This window comes from Panthera tigris, chromosome A3 (genome assembly GCF_018350195.1).
Source record: "Panthera tigris isolate Pti1 chromosome A3, P.tigris_Pti1_mat1.1, whole genome shotgun sequence".
Taxonomy (NCBI): Eukaryota; Metazoa; Chordata; class Mammalia; order Carnivora; family Felidae; genus Panthera; species Panthera tigris.
This window is the reverse complement of record NC_056662.1, coordinates 127542608-127552682: the sequence shown is the minus strand read 5'-3', so window position 1 is coordinate 127552682 and position 10075 is coordinate 127542608. Positions and strand designations below refer to the sequence as shown.

At 49.0% G+C, this 10075-nt stretch overlaps 1 long non-coding RNA gene across 1 annotated transcript; it reads left to right on the top strand.

Moving 5' to 3' along the window:
• Positions 1-513: 513 nt before the first annotated feature.
• On the top strand, positions 514-8225 carry LOC122237076. The gene is made up of 3 exons (XR_006215283.1): positions 514-601; positions 4311-4517; positions 8043-8225. It is a non-coding gene; the product is annotated as an uncharacterized LOC122237076 (long non-coding RNA).
• The last annotated feature ends 1850 nt before the right edge of the window (positions 8226-10075 follow it).

Sequence of the window (10075 nt, the reverse complement as noted above, 5' to 3'; positions counted from 1 at the left end):
GTGCTCAGTGGGAAGGGCCGCCTGGTGGTGGTGGTGGTGGTGGGGAGGGGGACGGTTCTCTAGAGCCTGGGCCCAGGGCACTGACCTGCTCCTCCGGGTCTAAGGGCGGCACTGTTTGTGGGCTGGGACCCACATGGTCGTTGAGCAGGAGCATCGGCTGATGCTTGGCATCTGGGAGCCTCCCTTTTATGCCACTGTAGGCGAGCAGGCCTTCTAGAAGTGGACAGCTCCAGTGTGGTGGCCTTCAGGATGGGAGCCTTAAAGGGTCCAGGTGATGGCCAGCCAAGTAGTCTCCTGGAGATGACAGCCATGGCCAGCGTCCCCCTCCCCCCTTCTCATTCTGCAGAGAGTGGCCCTCGTTCCAAATGCGCCATTTCCCCGGTGGGTGACCTTGGGCGGGCATGAAGCTTCTCCCGGCCTCAGTTTTCTAAATCGCCTAAGCCTGGCTTCCCTGTGCCTTTATTCTCCTCATCTAGCACAACCTCTTTAACTTCCATCCCAGAGAGGCTGCAGGGGTACAGAGAGAAGCTGGACAGACAGACTGTTTCATTCATTAGCTTGCACTCCAGCCCACTGGCCCTTGACACTGGCCTCCTTTGAGGTAGGAACCATGGCTGACTCACCTCTGGATCCTCAGTATTGGGCACAGGGTCAGCTCAGTGAGTTTTTGTGGAGTGAGAGGGTGCGGGAGGAGAGCCCTCGTTGGAGGCTGGTGCAGACCTTTGGTCTCTAGATCCAAGCCAGTGGCTGGGATGGAGCCGGAGCTGTGGGAGGGGGCAGTGGCGGCACAAAGGTTGGAAAGCCGCGCACTTAGGGGCGCCTGGGTGGCTCAGTCAGCTAAGCCTCCGACTCTTGCTTTTGGCTCCGGTCACGATCTCATGGTTTGTGAGTTCGAGCCCTGCATCCGGCTCTGAGATGACAGTGCAGAGCCTGCTTGGGATTCTCTCTCCCTTCCTCTTTCTTTGCCCCTCCCCTGCTCATGCTCCCGGTCTCTCAAAATCAAATAAACTTAAAAAAAAAAAAAAAAAAAAAAGGAAAGCTGAACACTTAGCAGCATTGATCCTTTGGTCTAGGTGAGCGGGGGTAAGTACCTGCAAGATGCCTCTACTTTTCCATTCACCAAAGGAATCTCTGTGGTTTGTAGAATGCCAGCCCTGAAAACAACAGCTACAAGCCAGCCTCCTTGCTCAGGCCGCTGGGGGGCTGGACCAGCATCGCTCCCTCTGACCCACGTGGATGGTTTTCGGCAGCACCCAGGCCCTGGGCCACCTTGCAGCACGAGGCAGGCTGGGCTGATGCCGTTTCTCAGGCAAGGCATTCATGCAAACCACTGGGAGTGCTCTGAAAAGGTGGTTTCCAGGATACTTAGTCTGTGCCTATGAAGGTAGGCTTCCACGTGGGATGGAGAGGAGGAAAAGCCCACAGATGACCTGGTGAGAGCCAGAGTGATGGGGTCAGCCAGAAAGCCTGGGTTCAAAGGCTGGCTCCGCTCCTTGCCCCTACGGGTCAGTCTCCTCACATGTAAAATAGGAATCTTCATCCCGACTCGGGGAGGGGGGGGGGAGGCGGTGGTTATCGTGAGGATTAGAGAATATAACCCAGGGTCGAGCCTTTGGCAAAGAGCCTGGTCGCTGTCATACTCAGCTTCATGGAGGTCAGCAAGTTATCCAAAGTCATCCTATGTATGGGAGCCACATCCCCACGTGTGTTCACACAGGTGAAGGGGGCCTGGGCTGATGGAGTGCATTGCAGAAGACAGGAACAGCCAAGTGGCTTGATTTTAGCAGGCGGCCCTTCTGTCCTCCACAACTTTGCATCCTCGAGCCTAGAGTTCATAGACCCGGGGCCCTTCTACTCCCGGACTCTCATTTCATCTTCACGCCTGGCTTTGAGCCCATTGAGCCGCCCACCCTCCAGCCCTTGGTAACCCAGGCTACACCTCTGGGAGCTGGGGCTCTTCTCGTGCAACAGGGCCCACATCACTCGCATTGTTCAGCATTCAGTTAGAACGGGACTTCTGACTTCCTGATGCCCTGCCCATCCATCAGGTCAGGTTCACTGTGGACGGGGTGCTGTGCTTGGCACCAGGGTAGATAAAATGAAATAACGGAAAAAGTCCCCCAAGAACTCGGAGGAGAAGCCAGCCTGTGGTACTGGGGCCTGAAGGGGTAAGTCATTGGCCCCAGCTCACAAAGGTAGAATTTAAACCCACACTGATTTGGTCCCTGGTGGAGTGCTCTTAAGAACCTGTCACCTACTGGGGCACCTGGGTGGCTCAGTGAATTAAGCATGCCACTTTGGCTCAGGTCACGATCTCACAGTTCATGGGTTTGAGCCCCGCGTCGGGCTCTGGGCTGACAGCTCAGAGCCTGGAACCTGCTTCAAAAAAAAAAAAAAAAATTTTTTTTTTAAATTTTTATCTATTTTTAAGAGAGAGAGAGAGAGAGAGAGAGAGACAGAGCACGAGTGGGAGAGGAGCAGAGACAGAGGGAGACACAGAATCTGAAGCAGGTTCCAGGTTCTGAGCTGTCAGCACAGAGACTGTTACAGGGCTTGAACCCATGAATCATGAGATCATGACCTGAGCCAAAGTTGGACGCTTAACTGACTGAGCCACCCAGGTGCTCCTGGAGCCTACTTCAGATTCTGTGTCTCCGTCTCTGCCCCTCCCTGACTTGTGCTCTCTCTCATAAATAAATAAATAAATAAATAAATAAATAAACATTAAAAAGAAAAAAAGAAAAAGAACCTGTCCTCTACTAAAGGACTCAGGCTTTAATTATGGAAAGAATTTGTCCCTAACCCCAGCTCAGCTGATCTGGCGAAGGGGCCAGGTCTCCTTGGAGAGACAGCCTTGGGTTCCCGTGGGTCCGCTGGCCCCTAGGTGACTCACAGGCCGGCTGCATGGAGGGGTCTCTCTGTTGCAGATCCCCACACTACTTTCTTTAGCTATAAAAAAAAAAAAAAAAAGGCTGGGAGTGGATTTAGTGGTTGTGAAATTTAAAAAGGCAAGTGCAGTGCTGGGAGGCATTTCCTTAAGCACAAAGTAATGAAGTGGCCTGCATGCCCGCCCGCATGCTGCACATGGTTAGCATTAGTGGGGACTGCAAAGCCATTCCACAGCCCTGATGGGGGGTGTGAGGGGCAGGGGGGTCCCTCTCCAGTGGAGAAGAGCCCCTCTCCTTTTTTTTTAAGGTAAGTTTTTTTTAAAGAGGGGTTTTAGGTTCACGGCAAAATTGAGAGGTAGGTACAGAGATTGCCCCCGTATCCCCTGCCCCCCACACAGGCAAAGCCTCCCTTATTATTGCCCCAACTGATGAACCTCCACTCACACATCAGCTTCATCCAAAGCCCATTTTAGTTTGCACTAGGGTTCCATCTCAGTGCATGCATTCTGCAGGGTTGGACAAATATATACTGACATGTATCATCATTCCAGCATCACTCGGAGTAGCTTCGCTGTCTAAGAATCCTCTGCTCGGCCCCCATCAAAACCTGGCAGGCCCTGATCTTTTCACTTGTCTATCATTTGGCTTTTTCCAGAATGTCATAGAGTTGGAAATCACATAGGACGCAGCCTTTACGGATTGGCTTCTGTCACTTAGTGATATGCATTTACGTTTCCTCCCTGTCTTTCCATGGCTTGATCGCTTTTCTTTTTAGCGGAGTAATATTCCATTGTCTGAATGGACCACACTTCATTTATCAACTCGCCTACTGCGTGACCTCTTGGTTGCATCCACGTTCTGGCAAATTTGGGGAAAGTTTTGCATCTCTCCCCATTATCAACATCCCCCACCCAAGTGGGCGTTTGTTACAACTGATGAACCTACGTTGACATATCATGATCATCCTAAGTTTCAGCTCCTAAAAACATCCCTCTGAAGGTTTTTGTATGGACCTAAGTTTTCAGCTCCTTTGGGTAAGTACCAAGGAGCGTGACTGTTGGGTCATACGGTGATATTACATCTAGTTCCGTAAGAAACAGTCTGTTTTCCATGCATCATACTGCGTTCCCACCAGCAACGAATGTGAGTTCCTGCTGCTCCCCAACACTCCCAGCAGTTGGTGTCATTGGGGTCTGGATTTTGGCCAATTCTAACTCCCCTTCAGACGGGAAACGCTAGCAGAGGCAGGAGAAAGCCTCTCATGCAGGGAGCCTTTAGGGGATTTGATGGCACAAGATAGAGTCTCTTCTTGAAGTCGATCACCCCTGTACTCATTCTCCCAATACTTTGTTTATGGTTTCAAGCATTGGCAAATCAGTATGTTTACTCTTCATCAATTTCTTACATATTTACTCACTACAGGGCAAGGACGCTTCAATGAATAAAACACCATTGTGTGGAGGAACTCACACACTTGTAATGGAGACAGATACACAAACAGAAAACTGCAGTTCACCAAGATGGTTGTAAATCTGTAAGGATACACAAAATGCAGTGGGGCCCAGCAGAAGACCCAGCAGAAAAGAAGATCATGGTAGGCTTCAAGGAGGAGGTGACCTTGAGGAATGGGTAAGCCCCGATGCAAGACTGGACCTGGGAGGAACAATTGCTTGGGTTGGGGGGTGGAGTTTAAGATAAAGGAGAAAAGGGAGAGGGGTGAGTAGGAAGCCCCTGACCCATAGGAAAGCCAAAGTGAAAAACTTTTATAAGGCTAAGTACTGAATCATAGACACCCAAGAGTGCCACGTTCAGGGGTTTGTATTTTGCCTTGTAGGAAACAGGAACCATTGGAAAACTTTCGCTTTTACTCTTTCCGGGCCAAAGATGAGAGCCTGTGCTGACCATTTCAATGGGCTTTGGCTGCTGTTGCCAGCTGCCTCTTGCATGAGAAAATCTCCCCAGGTCTAACAAGACTGTGGATTCTGAGGGTCCTTTACCAAGACCTGGGCAACTTCTTGAGGCGGACTGTGGTTCCCAGACCCTCACTTGAATTCTCCAGCACCTTAGATTGCCATTCCCAAGCTGCTCCAAACCTTTAGGACTCCATCTGGGAACTGGCCCCCGGGCTCAGGGGCCCTTCCCCGGAGGGGCATCGATGGAAACATCTGCTCAGGCCAGAGAAGAGGACCTCTTGTTGCCACGTGTCATCCTTCTCTCTTTGTTTCTCTTTAAAACTGTAATTATTGTTGTTTCTTAGGGAAGACACAATGGCCCATGGAGCTGTGGAATGCTTTGGCATGACTGCGTCATTAGGGCTGGGTCCTGATGCCCCCGTGTCCCAGGAGGCCCTGGCATGCTGGTCACAGGTGATGACAGTCATGGGCCAGATCTCCCAACCTCCGGACCTAGAGGAGCATGTGTATGTGTATGTGTGTGTGTGTGTGTGTGTGTGTGTGTGGTGGGTGGAGAGGGCAGGGTGTGGGGAGGACTGGTGTGTGTATGTGTGTGTGTGATATCTTTCTGGGCCTTTGTTATTGGAGAGATGGGCCCATATTTGGCCTTCTCTTTGGTTGCCATATGTTTCTGGGATCCTCCTCAGATCAAGGCCAATCAAGTTCAAGGCCTGGGGAGGGTGTGGAAAGAATCCATTCCTTCCCTTGTTGGCTAGCCTGCTGGGCCAGAGTTGCCTTGACCATTAGCTACTAGAAGTGCAGTGCCCAGGGCCTATTAGCTTTTTCAGGGCCTACAGAAAGGTTTGAGGCCTGGAAAATTTATTTGCTCCAAAATATGTAAGCAGCCAAATTGAATGCAATAAGTGTTTAATTGGAAGTCTATAAAACATACAGTCAGCTGCAATTCAACTCGTTTAGAATTACACACTTAATTTGGTAAGCCTGATTGCTGTAACGTCTCTCTCCTCACCCCCCAAATTCATATGTTGAAATCCTAACCCCCAAGGTGATGATATTAAGAGGTGGGGCCTTTGCGAGGTAGCCGAGGTCATGAGGGCGGAGCCTTCTGAAAATTAACAAAAGGAAATTGTGTTTAAAATGGAGTCAGAAGGCCAGAAGGGGGAGCACTTGCACCCTACCACTCGTGGCCAATTGCACACCCAGCTGGAAGACAGGCACCCTGCAAGCTGTTGCTACTTTAGCTGCTACTTTACCATCCCAGTAGGACGAAGGGAGGTTTCCTCTTCCCCTAGCAACAGCCCGGCCAATGAGAGACAGTCAGAATTCTGCCAATGAGAAGCCAGTTTACTTGGAACTCCCAGTTTACTCCAATAGAATTTTTGTTTTCAGCAGCCCTCCCAACGCCCTCTTAGGGCAGTAAAGTGGGGTCTCCTCTTTTTTTCTCCTGACTTGCCTATGGTTTTGGGGTTGTTTGCACATCCTGGACTGTGATTCTCTGCTATTCCCAAATAAGCCCATTTTTACTGGTTAAATAACTGCTAGTTTTATCTGTAAAGTTAACACCCTCATGAATGGGCTTAGTTTCACGTATTAACGAGGTTCCTTTGCTCCTTCTGCTGAGGTTGCAACAAACTCAGAGTTGGCCATCTACATCTCTGAAGAGGGCTTTAGCCAGAACCCAGCCATGCTGGTCTCCTGGTCTTGGATTTCCAGCCTCCAGAATGATGATAAATTAATTTTTGTTGTTTGTAAGCCCCCTAGTCTGTGGTATTATTCTGTTATAGCAGCCCCAATGCTCCAAGAGGCTGATTATCTATAGATGTTTCTTTATTGTGAATTAAGTCAAGCAGTTTCTTTTGAAAGGGGCGGGGTTTCCAAAGGTCAGACTATCCAGGTGGATGAATGCTTAAAATAAGTGTCCAGAGCAAAGAATGGGAGAAGCAGGGACAGCTCTGGGCAGGACCCAGGCGTTGCCATATTGGCTTTCCCCTCACTGCTTAGGATGTCAGTAGGCTTTGCTACTTTCCTCACTGTTCTTGCTATTAACATGATGGTACAGATTTTAACTTATTTCCAAATATTCACCACCATTGCTGCTGTGACCATAACACCACTACACCGTAGCCACCCTCATGGTTCCACCCCTGCCTCAATTACTTTCACCCCTGTAACTGCAACTTGTAGAATAACTACCCAGTGGTCACCATCACTTACGTTACTTCCACCTTCACCAGTACCATTGCTGTGACTAACACTGTTATTACCCTTAATTCTATTAGTTGCTCGCATTTAAATAACACTCCTTGGTTTACAGAACTCGTCATACCAATGAACTCATTTGACCCTGCTCACAACCTGGCAAAGCATCAGGTTATGGGCTGATGTGGGTCGTCTTGCCCAATGCCGTTTAAGACCTGGGGCCTCCCAGAGAGCTGTCAAAAGAAGGCTGTTCAGAATGGTGTTAAGGTTGGGCCACGTGTCACTGGCCGGAACCCAGTCACGTGTCCGACCCTAACTGTGGGGGATGTTGGAAATCTAGAGGTACACTTGGCTCTTTGTCGAGTACCAACATCTCTGCCGCGATCAGACGCTAGTGGAGTACAGAGTTCTAGAAAGGCCAAGGGCCCTGGTGCCTTCCACAATGTGCGGCCGATGAGCACTCAAGGAAAGGCAAACCATAGACTGTTGGGTGAACTTCTGGCTATGCCTTGGCCTCAGTTGTATTCTCTGTGTTTCTCTGTCTCCTGGCTCATGTAGCAAAACACTCAGCCATGTGTTAGGGTCCCTGTTTTAGGCACAGAAAACTGCTCAGGAAGTGGAAGTGATTGCCTAATGTCCGTAGCAAGTGGCTGCTAGAATCAACACCAGAGTCCAGGTGACCTCTCTCCTAAGCGAGGTCTTAGAGCAGTAGCTGTGGCCCATCAGTCTCCCCTGTACAGAACCCCAACTTGTTCAGATATTAGAGGCCATGTACAGAAGGGGAAGTGAGGTCCTTCCACCGCCCCTAGAAAGAGAAGTATGAGTAATCTAAGAACCAACAGTGCTAATTCCATTTCCTTGACCAATAATTTTTTTTAAATCAAGGGATGGCCATATGATGTAATTCCAGCCAATAAGAACTCTACTAGGGGCCTTCTGGAAAGGTTTCTTCACTCTAAACAGGGAGCACAAGAAAAGGATGTGCTTCCTTCTGGTCTTCTGACGTTGTTATATGATACTGTGATGTTTGGATCTTCTGCAGCCATGTTGTGACCATGAGGAGACAAGCCTGAGAATAAACATCTATCTGTGAGGATGGCAGGAGAGAAATATAGAAGCAATCTGGCTCTGTGGTGATGTCATTAAACTGCTGAATTAACCAGCCTTGGGACTGCCCTCCCTCTGGACTACTCATTATGTGACATACATATTAGTTTAATGTTTTCTTTATTTTTGTACTTTTTTTTTGAGCCACCTTTAGTTGAATCTTTTCCTTGCAGCTGACAGCAATAAAAATCATTCAGTGACAAATATTCCATTTATTCTGAGTCTTTGCACATGTTATTCCCATTGACAGAAATGAGAATATTTTTGTATCCATCTGGTGTATTCTTACTTGTCCCTGAAAATCAACTTGGATGTCATTTCCTGCAGGAACTTCCCTGAATTTTACTGCCCAAAGACTTTATCATTCCTTTTTTCTCTGTGCACCATGCCTAGTCCACACGCTTTTATTGTACTGAATATTGTATTTACAACACTCCATATTGTAATGTGTGTGTCACCCTCCCTTGAGGGCAGATGTCGGGTCTTATTTTCTGTGTTTCTCCAGCTCTTAGGACAGAACTTGGCACACGATAAACCTCACTAAATAAGTATTCAATTGAATTGAATCAGTGGCACAGTGCATGAGAAGTTCAATGAACTATAAAGCAAGAAACAACATGAGATAGTATTAAGTTGATAAATGAAGTCACTAAAGTGTTAATTGCTTCTTAATGACCTTCATTCAATGAAACAGATTCTTATTTAGCTATTGATGTAGCTATCTGTGTAGCCAATGGAAAACAGATGTTTTCTGACAGTCTTCCTCTATCCCTTTCCAAAAAAAAGTCTAAGGCCAAGATCATCGTCCAGCCTCCACACTGCCTGGTTATCCTTCTTCTCCTGGAAAGGCAGCGGGGTGTACTTCAAAGAGGACTCTATGAACATTTCCAAGAACACCTGCGTGTAAGCCCAGATCTACACTTGTTATGCATGACCCTGAGCAAGTCATATCATTCACTGGACTTTGAATCATCTGTAAATGGGGATTGTTAATTCTGCCCCAACTACCTACCAAAACTTCTTTGAGACTCCCAGGAGGCCAAGCCCACACAAGCCTCTTTGTCCGCTGTCAGATGCTATGTGTCCTTTGCAGGAAGGTTGCTGGCATCCGTCGCCCAGGCTGCTGGCAGTCCTGTGAGTTCTTGTATTAAGCATGTCTTTTTATTCTGATGCTCTGACATCTAGGGCCTTGCTGGCCGTGGAAGGACTGCCCTTCTGAGGGTCCCAATTCCTAGAGATAGTAAATGACTCCCTGAGTGTGCCTTTCATACGTCAACCAGCCAATCCAAAGCCTTTATCAGGCTTTCACGCTCCCAGGCCACTAGCTACCTGCCCTAATCACCCCAGGGCCAGGTAGCAGATAACCAGGAGCAGCCCCTGTGCCCCAGAGCCCACTGGAACGATCTAACCTAGCCAAGTCCAAGCCGATTTACCCTGCCTCTCCCATTCTTTCTCATGATAAAGTCTCTGGCCCACATGTCCCCCCTTTCTCCATCTTTCTCCTAACTGACCCCGGTGCTTCTCGTGTGGCTCTGTGTGGTATGGAGGGGCCGGGCCCCTCCTCTTAGGAGCTATGCGTAACAAACTGTCACTTCAGGGGCCTCACCATCCATGACTAATGATAAAACTCGTGTTTAAGACAGCCCCATCAAGCAGGAAGCTGGGTGATGGGCGTGGGAGCAGGTGAGAGGGAGTCACTCGCTTCTTTCTCCTGGAATTCGATCACTGAGCCTTCTCTGTGACAATATTGAAGATAACCCTCAGCGGGGACACGCACATTCTTCCGGCTCCTGCAGCAGCCCAGCCCAGGTGAGCGGCAAAGACTGGATCGGCCGCGGCCCTTGCTTCCAGGGCCTCATAGACCATTTAAAACGCTTGGAACATTGAGAAGGAAGGGTGTGCTGGTTGTGACTTTGATCCTTCTGAATGGGTGATCCCCATCCCCAGATGTGCTATGGAGGGCTGATT